Here is an 11,116-nt window from a genome sequence, read left to right as displayed (position 1 = left end):
TGACTCTTTCATCTTCATCTCCATCTTTGAATTATTACCAGTATCAAGCTATTCTTCGCTTGCCACGTGTCCCTTCAATCTCTTCTAATCTTCTTAAAGGTTCAATTTTACTTCTTTATCTTCTCTAAAAAGTAACATTTACATTAATTCATACTAATTTTATTTCATTTTTTTGAACTTGTTTAGGCCCCAAGAGAAATGGAAACTCAGTTATTTTCTGCTACAATAACACTGTGCCTGATTCAAGAACAGGGTAATTTTTTTTACTTCCTTTGTTAACTTTTTCGTGTCATTCGAATTTTACCCAATGTAACAATAAAGTCACTAAATTTTACTCAATGTAACAATAAAGTCAATATTTTGTTGAGAATTGTGGTGTCTGAGTCTGCTTACGTGCATCTTGAAGTATGATTGCTACCACTTTACTCAGTGTAGTAGTAAAGTCAATATTTTTTTTATAATCGTGTTGCTCAGGCCAGCTTATAGTCACCTTGATTATTTTTATTATAATGTTGTTGTTTATGCCAGCTAATATTCACTTCAATTACTTTCACATGATACTTGTTATCTCCCACTAACACAGGTACAGTGTAACTCTATCTATCAAGGCTCAAACAGATGAGAAGAAATCACTTAGTGTTTTGCCAGACAAATTTTGTTGATAACACACAAATTTTTTTTAAAATTTTCCATTATAGTGATTAGTGGGTAAAAATATGTGACTTTATTGATATAGTAGATAAAACTCAGAAATTTTAATTGACAAAAAATATTTGTGTTTTTAGTGTTATAGACTATAGTAGCTAAAATTCAGTTAGTTTGATGTGTTCGGATAAATTTGTGTGTTTGTTGTTATCGTTAGTAAAGTTTGGTGATCGTAAGCGAAATTATCCTTATCTTTTTCCTATTGTGTGTTTTATTTCATTCAGTTACCATGAAGTGTTGTCAATTTTCGATCTGCTAGATCGATAATCAGAGTACATTTGTGAATTTCTTCTTTTGTTTACCTCATTTGGTTCTGAACTTCGAATATTTGGATAGTGAGCAAGTTAAAGGAGAATGCGTAACCAAGAGAAGAGAGCTCCTGCTACAGGCAGGCTCTGTTGCACTTTCTCTGTCCGCCTTTACATCGATTGCATTGGCAGAGAACGGTACACTTTGATTAATTTTTTCACTTTGACATGCTCAGTATCCTTCAAAATGTCTACTTGCTAAAAAGGATGATGTTATTTCAGATGTCCCGGAGGATTTTCGTGTTTATTCAGATGATGTCAACAAGTTTAAGATCATGATACCTAGTGGTATGGTTTTACATTCCGTTTTTTCTTCTTGAATGCAAGTATTTTAGGTGCTCTTCATAGATAAATCCATGTGTTGAAGAGAGCGTGTATGGATTATTATGATTTACAGTAGCTTTGACTGTTAATTCTGTAAGAAAATTGAGAACTGGTATGTAAAATGTAGTAACAAAAATTGGATCTTTTGTTCTTTTTTTGGATAACCGTAGTGACTTTGGGAAACTTGCGGCACCTTGACTAATTCCGGGGTGTCATCTACCTCCCATCAGTATAGTTATCGAGTAACTTTGTCCACCAAGGCTTGGACAGAAAGGAAAATCACCTTTGCTGAACAAATATAGGATCTTTTTGGCTTAAAAATTGAGACAGAAAACTTTTTAAATTCATTGTTCTTGGGAAGAGGTGATTTCTGTCAAGAATAAAGAGATTTGCTCTAACGCAAAGAGAATGAGAAGAAAATGATGGTAAAATGAAGAATTACTTGCAGATTGGCAATAGGCGCGGGAGAAGGTGATGGAGTAAGGTCACTCTTAGCTTTCTATCCTCCAGAAGCTTCTAACTCAAATGGTATTAGTTGGACATTGGTGATGGATCGATTCATTTGAGCTTTTTATTAAATTGTTGTGTATATGAACTCAATCATCTGTTGTTTCAGTCAGCATTGTAATCACAAGCCTTGGTGCTGATTTCACCAAGTTGGAATCTTTCGGGAAAGTTGATGCTTTTGCTGAGAATCTGGTGCGGATGAATCCATCCCTACTTTGCAAAAAACTCTCCGTTCCTTTTTCTTTTTTGCTTCAGTTCGCGTTCTTACTTTGGTCCTCAATGATTTTAATAGGTCAGTGGATTAGACAGAAGCTGGCAAAGGCCTCCGGGAGTGAAAGCAAACTCATAGATAGCAAAGCTTCTAAAGGTATATAACACAATCTAAAACACTCGTTAAAACTTGCCTCGATGCAATGGTTATTTGAGGTTTACTTATAAATCGACAGATCTGTTTATAAAGCCATGAAATGGAATGCATACTATTGTGTCTACACAATTAGAAAGTGCTTTTATGAAATGATTTTCAACAAGTCAAAAAGAAAAGTTCTCATTCCTAGAGTTTAGAACACGTAAACTTTAAATTTTGAATCCGCCTCTACCATTTAAGAAACTAAGTGATTTTATCTCACTGAAGTAGTTGCGACTCTGCTTCAATGTTTAGGAGTTTATACTTGCACATGATGTGAGGACGTTCAATTTTTTGAGCCGTTGATAATTGTCACTCTTATTAATCAGGGTTGTATTACATCGAGTACACTCTCCAAAATCCCGGTGAAAGTCTCAGACATCTATTTTCAGTGCTCGGATAGCAGACAATGGGATTTACAACAGACTGTATACTCTCACTGGACAGGTCAGCTAAACGAAGCAAAAAGACACGCATTAAACTTACTTGGCTTTTCATTTTTCCATTACGAGAGGATGATGAAGAGTACGATAAGACTGTAATGTTGATAAGATTTTATTTATCTCGCAGTTTGTAGACGAGGAGGCAGAGAAATATGGTGCCAAAATACAGAAGGTAATTTTAAGATCATTTTCTTCTTGTTTTGTGTGTGCTAGTTTTTTGAGTGAAGATATGCATCACAAAAATGTCTGTAGTATCTCAAAAGAAAGTGTCCCTCGTGGATTAGGAAGAACTCTCTTTTTCGTAATAAGTAATTGTAAACTTCGATAGGCTTTGTAAAAGAGATATAGAATGCTTGTACACATGAGAAACGGGATTGAAGGCGAAAGAGGTGGATTTGCCCCTCTTCCCCCTGCACGCGAGTATATATGAGGCCTAATCCAATTCTGATTCTTCTTTTCTTTCCTGGATTCCATAATCCCTTCTCGAACCAAACATGAATCTTTCTATTCATTTGTCTCTCACGAGACAGTGTCATCAACGACACACCTCAAGCTAGAAGAAACTTTCTGTGATTATATTATACAGTTTCTGTGATATGTTGAAGTAAGTTGCATCACATTTCATATTAACTCTGTATATGTATAATTAGAAGTTGTCTTCACCAGAAATTGTCAATTTGTGCAAAATGTTGTGTAGCTTGACGGATATATTTTCACAGTTTACCTATACATACACGTCAATCTCCTTTCTCGGATTGAGTTAGATCACCAAGTTTAAGTGATGAAAGACGGAAATACCTCAGTGCGGTGACCTTGTAGAACGTTTTCACGATTTCTTAAGAAAATGTTCATCGCCTGTTCCACATGTTTGGAATCAATGTCTGAAGTTTCTTGCAATGTGCAGGCTGTTTCTTCTTTCAGATTAATATGATGACATAAATACGCGATATCACAAATTTTGGCTTGAGCTTCTGGTTTTTCTCGTTGGTGAATGGTAAACATAATTGAGAGCGCGATATCACAAATTCAAGTTCTGGTTAAGGTATATTATGACAACTCAAGAAAAACTGTAGTTGTAAGTATGAACCAGCAACTTGATCAATGTTAGAGCTAGCATTTGCATATATTGTTATATACCAAAAATGTATGGAATTTTTTCGATAAAAATATGACCTTGGTGCAAATAATTTGATGCTCAAGTTTTGATTATATATTTTTATTCTCCTCAAGACCTTAAATCAGTTATTTGAGATTTATAGCCATCTTTCTTTGTGAAGCGATAAATACAATATTGCAAAAGGACAACTCAGTACATGAAAGATCCCACATTCAGATAGAGTTGTATAGGCTAACCTACAAAGTGCATTCCTGTCCTAACTAGTTTTTCTCTTTCTTTTTTTGGTTTCCCACCCAGTACTGTCCCATTCGAATGGCGTACTATAGGCCGCCTATTCTGGGGTAACGCTCCCAACAGGACTTTCTCCATACTAGTTTTTCTCTTTCTTTCGTATTCGTTTTAAACAGTCTATTCCCCATTGATAGAACCAATTCTTTCTCCAGACAACTCCAAAATGTAACACTATTCCTTTAATTTCTTCTTTTCTCTGCTACCAAATAAGCAATTTTCATCCTCCAAAACTCTACTTTTTTCTCCATTCTCAAGCAAATCTCCTCCACAATCATCTTCCTAATGTTGAGAAGAAACAGTAGGCTAGGCTTAATTAAGAAAGAAAAAGATTTCTGGGGGTGGATGGGGAGATGGGATGGGAGTTGAGACCCCCCGACAAATCGACAATCAAACCACATGCAAGGAGCTTGTAAAGAGAAATACTCCATGCTAGCTACTTACCGATGCTATAACGAGTCTTCAACAATGAAGGTGGTGTTAACTGATATTTTTGATAAACATCTTCCACCACCTTCAGCTTCAGGTCTGAAAGAGTACTTCAAAAAAGTATGTGTCTGCCAATAATTTCGAGATTATAATAGAATTGTCAAATGCTAAAAAGAGAGATATGTTTCAGTATCAAAACAACAATACTACTCCAAGCTATGTTCATCACATATTCATCTGTCTTTGAAAAGCAATCTAAGTTTCTACTGGGGCGGCTGAAGCCGAAATACCTCATTTGCTATATCTGGGCCCTTCAAAGTTTTTGACCCACAGTATCATCAACAACAACTAAACAACTATGGCCAAGCATTCACAATGTTAGCCAACTACCACTACTCCTGCTTTGTTAACTCAGAGATTTTGCTGCGCAAAGGGCACATGAACATGAAGACACCCATGAAGGGTGAAAACAGCGTTGCTCCGAAGCTGATCAATTCTAGCAGGTAAGGTGACCACCTGAAAAAAAAAAATATGTCAAGCCAACTTACAAATGGAGAACCTTTTGATTGTCGTAGACTTCTTAAAGTGTTGTGATCAACAAATAGAAACGTAACAATGATATAGTTTTCAGATCCATTGAAGAAATATCAAGTTTTCTGCATGACAGTTTCTCTTTACCAAAGAAAATTACCCGTCCAAAATATGCAAGTAAGGCACAGATTGAATTACTCTATCAAGTCAAAATCAGTAAAATAAATAGCAAGGTGTGTACCTTCTTGAAGGCAGTAACAACCCCAAAGATTGTCAAGTTGGTTTGGTTGACCGGTAATGACCAGGCGACCAGCTGGATCAGATTGAACCCGTACCTATGTTTACCAAGAAATAAGGGCATTAGAGCTTTGAGATGGTGTAAAAAGACGAAAACAAATTGAATGCACTTGATGGAAACAAGTAGCACGATTGGTATTATACCTCCTCTTGTGAAAACCCAGGCACCAGTGCATAGACCTCAAAGGAATCATTCTGTTTGCATAAAATCATTACAAATCACATGAGAGAAATGGAATGCATAATCTAGAGGTTCTTATTTGCATAAAATCATTACAAATCACATGAGAGAAATGGAATGCATAATCTAGAGGTTCTTAATTCTTTTGTTCTGAGAGGAACTTACTGTTTCACGAACATTGATTTTCACCCAATCAGCGGGGGGTCCAACATCAACAACTAGGACATCCAACCTGGCAGATGGAAAGCAATTTATCTTTACATCAGAAACGGAGGAACCAAAAATAGAGAGAGATAGAGAAAATACTATTGAAGTTCCTAGTACTCTTTTTCTTTTGGGTGATAAAAACTGCTGGTGTACAAGATAAAAACATTAGAAGAAAGGACCAAGATAAAGTACGACTTACAGCTTAAATGTTTCAGTTTCTGCAGCTTTCATTGGGTGCTCTACTTCATTTTGTCCCTGGTGCTTAAGAGAACCTGAATACAACAAGAAGTTCTGCTGCGGTCACTATTCCTTTTTTGATAAGAGTACGAGTTAAAGCAAAAACTAAAGTTCTCGGAGAGTGCCAGACTTCATAGTGGGAAATGGTGAAGAGAAAACAGCTCAATGATAGAGATATATGAAGAAGTCAAGTTGGCAAAGAATTGACGAACAATCTTACCACTAGTTTTTAGGCTCTTCGCACGCTTTGGCGTATTGTTGGCACTCCTGTCCTATAAAAGATGAAAATCACCAAAATTACTTGTACATCGCAATAGACAGGATCAAACTTAAGAAAATCAATCTCTACAAGGATTCAGCAGCAGACCTTTACAATTGGCTCAGCAACCTCACCATAACCAAGAAGGTGTTGCTCCTGCCAACCTAGCCTACAACGAGCAGCTGAATCTCTTACTGCCTTCCTGATGCAGAAATTTGGTACCCACTTCCCTGCAGAATTACTTTAAATAGTTAATTTTTGTAGGAACCCATAAATTTCAAAAGCTAGATCTGCCTCTGGACTCTACTTGAACAATGAATTCACTTTTCGTTATTAGCTACATGTCCTTTTTAGAGAAAGGTAATTGTCATACAAAGCTAGTACTAAGTAAGTGTTGTAGTAATTACAAGTGAGATAAAAAATCCCTATCCAATTCTAATAGGTATTGTAAGAGACTAAGTATTGATTATGCTTCATTTACAGTTTACACCAAAAAAAGGCAAAAGTATGCATGTGAATTGAGTTAGCTATGTCTTCAAAGCAACTGTTGTTCCTTTCCTTCAAAATAGTCGACCATATGCATGTTGGAGTTAGTTTTTTTTTTTAAAAATAAAGAAATAATTACACATTGTGTACAATAACAAATAGAAACTTAAGCTACACATGGGCACAACCATATAAGGCCAATCTTAAATTGAGTTACTCCTTACTTAAAAAAAGTCTTTTCCTAGTGGCCCTAATCCCAAAGTGAGGACATACAGATTTCCGTCAAAGTCAACTAAAGAAGGATCTCCATGATCAACTTTGAGAACTTGATCAAAGTCAAATACGTCGATGATTCAACTACTTAGGGTAATAGGCTTCCTCATAATCAATTAAAAGGTGTACAACATACAGCAGATGTGAAGATACATCACATAACAACAATGTAAACACAGCGTTACCTCATTGTCAACACCCGAAAGAACCAGGAGGAGGAGCAATAGGAAGTTGAAGCTCTCCGTTTTGTGTCTATGCTTTTCGTATTGGAGAAGTAACTAACATAGAAAGAAATCATCAGATAATAGAATGTACAAAAACAAAAAACAAGAGAGAGATAACTTTTTAGAACAAATTCTATTCAAAATCACTATACAAGCATAGATGCATGGAGATGAAGTTCTTTATTCAAGATACTTCACAAAGCACCCACCAATTTTTTTGATAAGGTTAAATAATTTGTTAATGATTGAGGAAAATCCCGTATACAAGCTGTATACCAAGAAATAGAGAACCTATACAAAAATATGGTCCTCTACAAAAGACATTCAATATCTATACAAGCAGGGACCTCAGGTGCACCAAAAAAAACTAGAGATAAAAAGGCTAATCCTTACATTTACAAAATCAATTTCTATCCCTTCAAACACTCTCCCCTCTCCTTCCATACAACCCACATGAAAGATAACATCGCAAACCACCTACCCACTAACAAGGCGACATAATTCAGTTCCCAGAAACTCACCTACCAAATATTAGCAGCATGGTGGACAGTAGTTAAAATATGCTAATAACTAAAGGAAGAGAACTTCAGGTTATTACCTTCTCATAGAAGCCGCGGAATGTCCAAGATACAGTAGTGCAAGTCCTGAGAAAGAAGATTATCAGAGCCCCAAAAAAAATCATTTAGAGAAAGTCGTATATTAGTAGATAGAAGGCATTGGTGTTGTCTTGTATATTCAGTTGATTATCATTCCAGTAAATTCTTATCTTATTTGAGCATCAAAAGATATCATTCTCATTACAACCCCATTCTTTGTTCTAAGTTACTCATCTAACTGGAGACATCATACATCGACACTCATTTCACATTGGGCATATCTAGCATAAGGAAGCATCCCGTCATCCCGTTAGTATCTCATAAAGTCTACACTCCCTATTTAGAAGCATCTATAGATATTTTAGGCAACAAGTCCCTGCATGCTTAACTCTAGAACCAATTTCCACCACTCAGATATGTGTATAAGATCCCTGGTCCTCTATATTTGACCAAGCCTAATAGAAAGAAAGATGCAACATTCCTTGGGTATGTTGTTGTTGTTGTTAATGTGGTGTATGTTTCTTAACACTTATAGCCTAAGTTAATCGGACTCGGTGTGGGTGTCCGATACGTGTGCGGATCTAGAGGTAGGATCCTTCATGATCTAATTTTTATGATTCGGGGATACAGATCCATGTAGGGATACGGGTGCGGGGATTCGCCTAAAAATAATTAAAATATCTAAAAGGAGTTAGAAAACTTAAATTATGAGATATTATGGGAGAACTTGAGGAGAATCTAGAAGGAGATTAACGGAAAAGGAGTGACATAGAAATTTCTAGATAAAAGGTATTTCATTTTCTTCAATTTCACCTTAGCTTTTGTATTGATTACAGACAATAATTAAAATTGTCCACACTTACCCCATCGATTTTGGTCAAAGCACCCAAAATTGGTTGACCAAATTGGACAAGGATCCCACGTCCATGTCGTGTTGACACGGGTGTGGTACCAAAAGTGAAGAGTCCGAGCAACTTAGCTTATACTTTTATGTTGGAATCTATGTTTTTATTTTTGCAAAAGCACTTCATGTTTTCTTTGTATTTTCAATTTTAGTAGTTTTAATACTCTCTCCAGTATAAAAAGAATGCCTCTTTCCAAAGTTACCAAGTTGAAAGAAAAGAATGCCTCTTCCCTTTTTTGGCAATTCTTAATTTCAACGTGTCACAAGTAGAGTTCGAGCAACTAAGCTTATCGCTTGATGTTGAAATCTATGTTGTTATTTTTGCAAAAGCACTTCATGTTTTCTTCATATTTTCAATTTTAGTAGTTTTAATACTCTCTCCGCTATAAAAGGAATACCTCCTTCCAAAGTTACCAAGTTGAAAGAAAAGAATGCCTCTTCCCTTTTTTGGCAATTCTTAATTTCAACGTGTGACAACTCACATGATATGTTCAACACCACATAATTAAGGAGATTTTGGTACATTCTACGTATCTTTGGTTTATTTAAACTCAAATCTAAAATGAACCTTCAACCTAAAATTCTTATTTGAACAACTTTTTATTATCATTGATCTATTTGAATCATTACTAAACTAAAATTGCTTACTCAATCTCGACAATTGTTTATTCATATGATATTATGAGTTCAAGACAGGCCGCTATGGTGAAATTGGTGGACACACTGCTCATAGGAAGCAGTGCTAATGTATCTCGGCTAAGTCTGAGTGGTAGCATACTATCTTCTAAAAAGGATAAATAGATCTTATAATGAATTTCCATTTCCGATTTCTATTTAAAATTGTCATTAAGGCACTCTTCTTTTTAAAGTCTTTTTATGATATTTTCAACCTTGAGCATACATTAACTCACATTTCTTTTTCGATCATTTCAATAGTATTTGTTAAAAAGTCCCACATTAGAAGAGGAATGGGAAATTGGACTCCTTATATGGACTTGAACAAACCTCCCCTCCCGAGCTAGCTTTTCAAGTTGAGGTAGACTCAAGTGTCATATCTTTAATAGTATTAGAGTTAGACTCGTCCCAATTTATTGTTCACCAATTTTGGGTCCCCCTTTATAACGGTTCACGCTCTAGTTAAGGTCTAGGCGTACATGGAAATGTTAAGAAATCCCACATCAGAAGAGGGATGAGAAATTGGACTCTTTATATGGAAATGGAAAAACCATCGCTCATGAGCAGGGGTTGAATTGCGTCCAGGTGCCATATCTTTACTGTAATTACCATTCATTTGATAACCTTTTTAGTCGATGAAATCGTAAAACTGTACGATTCATCAGAAAAGGCAATAGTTGCTCTTTTCTATATAACAAGTTACTCGTTGGGTTTCTTCGAGACATTTCCCACTAAGCGATTTATATGAATCATTAATTTTCCTTTCATGGACTTTCTCCCTAATTCATATAATTCTGTATTTCGAAAAAATTGTTATACATTTTAGTTAAATAACTGGACCAAGTGTTATTTTGATCCAAGGCTACAAGATTCAAAAAAAATTATGTACTTTCTTAAAGTCTATGTCAAGTCAAAACCAAACAAACATTTGAAACAACAGGAGTAGTTATTAAGGTTTTATACAGTTCATGAACAATTGTTCTTCTACCACCTTCTGATATCTTGCTCTAGCAACCAAGCAGCTTATTCCTCTCACATGTACCCAAAATATATCGTAACATTTCACATCCAAAACAACAGAAATAAACTTCAAAATCGTGGCACATCATCAGTAAAATAATGACAGACAACATCTCGCTTACATAGTATTTATTGGGGAAGTTGATGTTTGACGAGTAAAGGAGAAATATTCATATCAAGTTGCCAGAAAAACAGAAATAACCAGGCCCAACTAAATGCTCACTTGGGGGGATTAAAGGAGTCTCCCACTTGCCACCATAACTTGGATCCAGTTACCTACAGAGATAAAGTAGCTTAATAGTACACCATCAAAAGTACATGGGAATAACATAAAATTCATCTCAAAGACTCATAGCATATTGCATCATTAATTAATCAACCTAGTAACAAAAGAAAATACACAACCACCGCTTGGATTTTTTATACTATGGAGTACGGAGCTACATTGCCTATTTCCTAAAATTTTAACTTGTGAAGAGTATACAATGTAGTCAGCATATCTCCTTTTCATTCAGGTGATGTGGTTCCAGACCATGATCCTCATTCTACTTAGAATGGAAATATTTCCATGTGCTTTTGACCCATGAAAAACAATTAGACCCGTAGATTAGTTACGTGATGTAACCAATAAAATAAATCAATAAATAAATTAAGAATACCCACTCTAACAACTCGAGGTTCACACTATGATGTTTGGAA

General features: G+C 35.6%; 2 pseudogenes; one reads left to right on the top strand and one right to left on the bottom strand.

Annotated features, from left to right (window-relative positions):
* Positions 1-3,797, top strand: part of LOC125821505 (psbP domain-containing protein 3, chloroplastic-like) — a 4,192-nt pseudogene extending 395 nt beyond the window's left edge.
* Positions 3,798-4,938: 1,141 nt separating this feature from the next.
* LOC125821407 (AT-rich interactive domain-containing protein 6-like) overlaps positions 4,939-11,116 on the bottom strand; it is a 7,841-nt pseudogene continuing 1,663 nt past the window's right edge.

Source organism: Solanum verrucosum, unplaced genomic scaffold, assembly GCF_900185275.1.
Source record: "Solanum verrucosum unplaced genomic scaffold, falcon-dt-bn FXZP01001165.1, whole genome shotgun sequence".
NCBI lineage: Eukaryota > Viridiplantae > Streptophyta > Magnoliopsida > Solanales > Solanaceae > Solanum > Solanum verrucosum.
The sequence above is the reverse complement of the archived record's forward strand: the minus strand, read 5'-3'. Positions and strand labels throughout refer to the sequence as shown.